The sequence below is a fragment of the Vicia villosa genome, unplaced genomic scaffold (genome assembly GCF_029867415.1).
Source record: "Vicia villosa cultivar HV-30 ecotype Madison, WI unplaced genomic scaffold, Vvil1.0 ctg.000011F_1_1, whole genome shotgun sequence".
NCBI classification, from domain to species: Eukaryota; Viridiplantae; Streptophyta; class Magnoliopsida; order Fabales; family Fabaceae; genus Vicia; species Vicia villosa.
The window spans coordinates 2,342,123-2,348,958 of record NW_026704941.1 but is presented as its reverse complement, the minus strand read 5'-3'; the positions used below and the strand labels follow the sequence as shown (position 1 = coordinate 2,348,958).

The following is a 6,836-nucleotide window of genomic DNA, read 5'->3' as shown; positions in this document are numbered from 1 at the left end:
ATCTTATTCACAAGACTTCACCCTTTAACACTATCAATATTATTCGTAGTCACACTCTGAACAGCTACCATTGAATCTAGTTGAACTTCCAAATCAATGACTTCAATTCTTCTAGCTAAACACATGCCTTCGCAAAGACTCCATATTTTTGCCATATATATATATATATATATATATATATATATATATATATATATATAGAGAGAGAGAGAGAGAGAGAGAGAGAGAGAGAGAAAGAGAGAGAGAGAGAGAGAGGTGACCCAAATAACGAGCAAATCCAACAAGCCACCCTCAATTGCTATCACAAATAAGAGCACCTTACACTAACTATTTGTTTAGAAATGCTCAAACCCATCCTAAGCACGTTTTTTTTGAATTATGATACCATTTAACTTGGTCGAGGATAAAATTCCAAGGTTGCCACATAGTTTTATAATTGCCGTCAAGAACTCGTTTATTTTATCAGAGCCAAATCCAATAACTCGTAGTAGCCAAATATCTCTCCATTTATTATCACCATTTTGACCAATTTGTTGAGTTAAAATAAACTCAATCCATCATTGCATTTTGACCAATGTGTATCCATTATTGCATTATTTTAAATAGAAATATAAAATTATTATCTCAGTACTAACCATAATTTTTCAAAAAAAACTTTATTCTCCACCAATAATACTACTAAATCAATGAGTTTACGTAATTCTAAAACTAAATGTTGTTTCTTATTTTCTTTTGTATTATTTCCAACATATGTATTTTATAACAATAATGTGTCTTGTGGAATTATATACTACTATTATCTAGTGTCATATCATGTTGATGGATATTATTATATATTATATGATGTGTTTCATTAGCGTGTTAAAAATGAATATAAATGTATTGAATTATGTTACAATATTTTTAAATTGAAAAAAAATATTATTTTTTAATTTGAAACACAACCCACAAATCCAACCCAACCCATAAATAAACAAATCAGTTTGGGTTGATTTTGATAATGAAATTGTGGGTTGGACGACGAACCCAACCCATTAAAGCTTGAACGGATTGGATAATGGGTTAGATCAAACCCCGATCCAACCAAACTCATGTAAACCCCTAAGTGTGACTGTATTCTAACCTATTATATGAGTTTTTCGACTTTCTTCATTATCACTCCAAATAAAACAACGCTGTATCATTTTAATATTTCTTTTGGGTGACTTATTGGTATTAATTAAGAAATATCTCAATCCACCTCATAATACTCTTGGGCACCTGTCGAAATTTCATTTTTGCCCCTTGCTTCCGGAGATGTATCTCTGAAAGTACTTTTTTGTTTAAGGTTAAATTCTTTCGTAGATACATCTACGAAACCATTTAAACAACGTAAAAAAAAAGGTTTCGTAGATGTATCTACGGAAGAATTCAACATTAAATAAAAAAAGTACCTCCACAGATACACTTCCAAAAGCAAGAGTTATTGGAAACACACATAATGCGTGAGAATCCAAAGGGATGAGATGAGAGATTTTCTCTTAATTAACTTGTGAGATATATTATTATAATAATAATAATAGTGACAAATTTTAAATCATGTGCGATAATCCGCACTACTCCCCTCCAAGAATGTCCTACTCACAATTTGGAGGATTTATTTTTTATTTATATTTTATTAGGTATCAAGAAGAAGGGAGTGAGAGAGCTTTTTATAATTTTTTTTATGCAAGATAAAAAGAACAGAGAAACTAACATGAGAATATATATCACAAAGTTGTGACAAAAAATATCCATTTATGTTTAGACGCTATGCGAATTAAAAAAAAACCAGTAATAATAATATAAACTCACTAGTATTTAGACCCGTGCGAGGCACGGTAAAAAATTGGTTAACTAAAAAAATAATTTTAAAATTATTTATAAATTACAAATAAAGTTATAGTTACGTAAAAATAAATTATAAAATGTTTTTGTTATTAGTAGTATCTATAAAATATTTTTTTTCAATTAATAAAGTATTTATTGTCAATAGATATATTTGTAAGAGAATGATATTCATATACTCTGACAATGTAAAGTTTTTTTACACATTCAACAAATAAAAAATCAACAATCTCCTATGTCATTAAAAAATTAAAATAAAAGTGGAATATAATTGAATACATATTGTGATTGTTTGACAGTGTAAAAATATTTTACACTATTAGTGCATCACATGTTTTCTCTATTTGTAATACTTAAAGATTGAATATATCACTTTTTTAAGAAATATTTAATCCATGTAACTATAAAAAAAAATTGATTTTAAAATTACGATTTTAATATAAATTAATGTAAGTTATCTAAAAATTTATTTATACTTTAAATAAATAATACCAAAAATGTCCAACAAATTGAAACAATAAAAATAAGTCAAAGGAGAATAAGAGAAGACAGAAGGAAGAGAGAGAGAGGATGGGAGGTTAGTATTTAAGTAAACAAATATTTCAGAACTAATTATAAAATATTAAAATTTATTTAAGTAAAAAAATATTTTATAAATTTTTTGGCATTATTTATAAAATTATAAATTTGTTCTCGTTTTAATTTTTTGTTTTTGCTAGGATATAATGTATTGTTCTTTTGTTATATGTTATATATATGTTTGTAAATCTTTTTAAATATAATGAAAAAGTATTTTGTTTTCATTAATAATTTTTAAATTTATTTACTTAAATGAAATATTCTAAAAGGCAAAATAAGAATCATGAAATTGTTCACTTAAATCGGAATGTTGGGTCAATTCTCAAAAAAGTTATTAACCTTAAAATTATTTACCATTAACATCTTTAAAATAACTATTAAGATAGTGAATAATAAAAAATTAACCAATAAAATTAATCAAATTAATTGATATTTATTAGTTTCCATATCCATAAAATCATAGAATGAAAAGTAATATAACAGTATAGTTATAGAAAGGTTTGATATTATCATCAATTATTAACTATTAAAACAAATTTTATAATTATTACTCATATAATGATATAATGCAATATTATCAAACAATTTAAGAATAGTAGAGTAAAATCAGTATTTTAAAAAAATTTATATTTTTATTAGTAAATGAAAGTTAAAGAAAACTAAATATAATTGAATTTATTTGTCAAAAAATATTTTAAATTATTATTATTATTATTTTGGTAAAGTACAATTGTAAAATAGAAATAAATATAATTGAACTATAAAGTTTTTTAAAAAATGATTGATAATATTTCATTTTTCAATAATTAAATTTATAGTTTAATTTTCTCGTTTCATATTAATGAATGTTAAAATTTATTAATTTTTCTCATTTCATATTAATAAATTTTAAACTATAGTAATAACAAAAAAAATAAGAGGATTTATGACACATTGAATTTATAATCAAGTCATTCTTTAATCGTAATTTTTGTATTTAATAAAATTAATATCATTAATTATTAATTAATTCATATTTATCATGAATACAAACAAAATGACTTTAATTCATATTTATCATGAATACAACCAAAATGACATTTATATTCTTATTTATCATTAATCACCTTTATTCTTATTTATCATAAAGAAAAAAAATTAGTACAAACTGACATTTACATTCATCTTACCCATGCCTAAGAAAAATATTAGAACATTGTTTGTTGTAATTTTTTAAACAGCAAAGAAAATATATTAACATTTGTTATCTTTTCATATAATATAACCTGTCGCTCATTTGCTATCCTATCATAATTATATGTAATCATAATATTTATTAATATACTCATGAATAATATTTACTACCTTATACAACAAAATCACATCAAAAATTTATAAACTAACATTATTTGACTAAACACTACAAATACCAAACATTTTTATGAAAAAGCAAAATAAATTGAAGTGATAACCAAATATGGCATAAACTATATAAAATTTGCATGTGCAAAATACAAACTGAAACAAACAAAATATAAGAAACTAACAACACTCAACAAAACAACCATCTATGCCTCAAAAACTAATTAAATTACAACATACAAAAATAACACAGCAAATAATTCTACCCAAGTAATCAACACCACCACACACTTCCATTGACATAGAACAGAACAAATAAGTAGGATCCAATGCAGATCACTGAAACGATTAGCCATTTTCCATCTCGACCACTACCAAATCCGATACCATAAATTATGAATACACTATATTGATACAGGCCATTCAACCTAAAAATATGAGTGACTTGATAAATAAAGGATTCCAATGCACCACTACACCGAGAAATTCCAACATGAAACATTGACCTGTTTCTGCATCAGCCTGTCAATAGGTTCACAAATTCTACTTCTGCAATAATTAAACAACGGCCTGTAGAGACCGCCACTCCTTCTCGACAAAGCTACACCTTAACTTCTGCACTACTTTAGGCCGAATGATCTCTTGCTGGCATGAGTCTCGACTATAATTTGCAATGGAGATCTCTTACTTCTAACCGGTGAGCATAAGATCCACACCCAATACCAAACATCTCATATTGAGAATTAGCTATTTAGAGTTGGCTTCAACACCAACCCTTGCTCCAACCTTAGCCTAAATCTCGGCATCCTGAGCTTATAGCGTACAATTCAGCTTCACCGCTACCTAAGCCAAAGCAAACCTAATTCACTTTAAATACGAACCAGTGCTCCGCTGAATTGTAAGAATACTGCATTGTCCAAGCGAGGCATGTCAACAACATAAGTTCCAAGAATTCTTGATGTCATTTTTTTGTAGTTGTGTCATATGTATCATAAACTTGTATAATGCGATAGCATAACTGCACCATTATCCCGATGAATCTTTTCACCTCAACCTCTATCAAATATCAATTAAATACGCCACAAAATTTGTTTCCTGCCATATTGAAGATTCTTGTTTCTATCATATATATTTTTTAAAAGAAGATTCAATGGCTTTTTTTTCACATGCAACATGCAGCTCACATTCCTAAGCTCTAGTTATTATAAAATTGGGCCCAAATTGTAACTAATTTATTTAACTATAGAGTTAAGTAGTATTCGACATAATTAATTTTAACTTAATCTTCACATAAGTTTGAGCTTAAAGAAGGATTTGAACCTTTACATAACTTAATCAATAACAAAACGCTATAAACAAAAGTAATTTTAAATGCAATCATTCAACTTGAACATGAATTAAAACTAAGCTCTTGAACTTAAATAAAAATTTGGATTCATAACTATATCGAACTTAAATAGACAATTGGGACATACTTGCTTGTTCAAAACATAAATGAAGCAAGAAGAATGATGAGTTCACATTTAAGTAATATCATTATGCAGGATTAAATTATACACCTTCTCCGAGAAAAAACAAAGGCCGTTATCTAGATAGTTAGCTTCATATGTTTCCCCAAGTAATGTATTAAAGGGTCTGCAAAATCTTCCTTCTATTGAAGCATAGGCAGATAAAGCAAAAGCAGCGACATAGAGAATTCTCATGAGGCTATCACCTGCATGGCAACTCCAATTGGTTAAAAAAGGGAAGAACACACCAACATCACATTGAAAGAGTTAACAGGTGTAAGAAACATCAAAAATCATGGAACATTTTTCTTATATCATGTTGAAGCGATCATATTTTCCTTAATGTAACAGAGCAATAAAAACCTGTCCATGAAATCCAAACTTACCCTTTTTCCCCATTCATATGCTTGGTCCAGCAGATATGAATACTCCATTTCTTCAAAAAAAATTGCAGGAAGGAGAGAGGCTTATTAAAGTAAACAGCAAGCAAACCTTTGTTAGATATTTCCCTATATTATCCTTGATCATTGACCAAAGACCGACACCTTTCTCTTTCTCCACAGGGACCGGCAATTTCTTTCGCCTCTTAACATGAGGATGGTTGGTTCCAATACATTTATTTGAAGAATCTACATCTTCCTATAAACCTGTACATAAGTTGTTTTCAAAAGTTGAGTTCATGGAGGAAATGAGAAAGATGGACAAAATTACAAAAGAGGAGCAATGTGAAACAAAACATTCTCTCCGTGAAAAGCATTCCCTTTGCCTATATCATGTAATCTGCATTAAAGATCATTGTCATTCAGAAATCAAATTGTCCCTGTTAAAATAGACAAACGTTGATGGGATATTAATATTTAGCCATAGATCGCATAATAGTTTTTCATATCAGAAAAATAAGAACATAGAGAACAAATAACTCAATCAAAATGTTCCACGATTCCTTTGCAGGAGTGATCTCGTTAACAAAATTGATACCAACAGATGCCATGACAAAAAATGTATAACAGAAAGGAGCAATGAAGGAGGAATGAAAATCACCGAAACAGAAACAAAGTTGTGACAAATTCGTATCAATAGTTATGTATTTATACACTGAATTAGGTTGAAATTCGAACAAAATCATAAACAACTGAAAGGATTGTTTACCTGGGAAACAGATACAAATCATGAGAAAAATTTGAATTTGAAGCAAAATCGATGAAGAAGACGGCTGATCCATGAATGTTGAATTGGAAATCGTAAATATTAATTGCTATGCGTGATCTTGATTAGAAGAATGAGATGAAATTTGAATGGGTATAGGAGAAAGGTCGTATGAAGTGGAAAAGAGGATGTTTTAGATTTCCAATAATGAAAAATGATAATGAGACAAATAAATATAAGTAAATAAAATAATAAAATAAAATATGAAAATATAAAAAGTAATATAAATTACTAAAAATAGAATGAGTAGAATTTGTGAGAAAGCATGAGGGAGTGACACGTGGCAAACTTGCCAAATTACTCATTTTGCTTTATTATTATGTATGATATATATAT

General features: G+C 27.8%; 1 long non-coding RNA gene across 3 annotated transcripts; it reads right to left on the bottom strand.

Moving 5' to 3' along the window:
* Positions 1–3,713: 3,713 nt before the first annotated feature.
* LOC131621767 (uncharacterized) lies at positions 3,714–6,622 on the bottom strand. Of its 3 annotated transcripts, XR_009289681.1 has the most exons (4): positions 6,444–6,622; positions 5,681–6,074; positions 5,346–5,500; positions 3,714–4,881 (listed from the first exon to the last, which is right to left on the bottom strand). It is a non-coding gene; the product is annotated as an uncharacterized LOC131621767 (long non-coding RNA). The 3 variants fall into 3 exon arrangements; XR_009289682.1 differs by lacking the exon at positions 3,714–4,881 and having other exon boundaries at positions 4,899–5,500; positions 5,681–6,114; XR_009289680.1 differs by lacking the exon at positions 3,714–4,881 and having other exon boundaries at positions 4,900–5,500.
* Between the last annotated feature and the right edge of the window lie 214 nt (positions 6,623–6,836).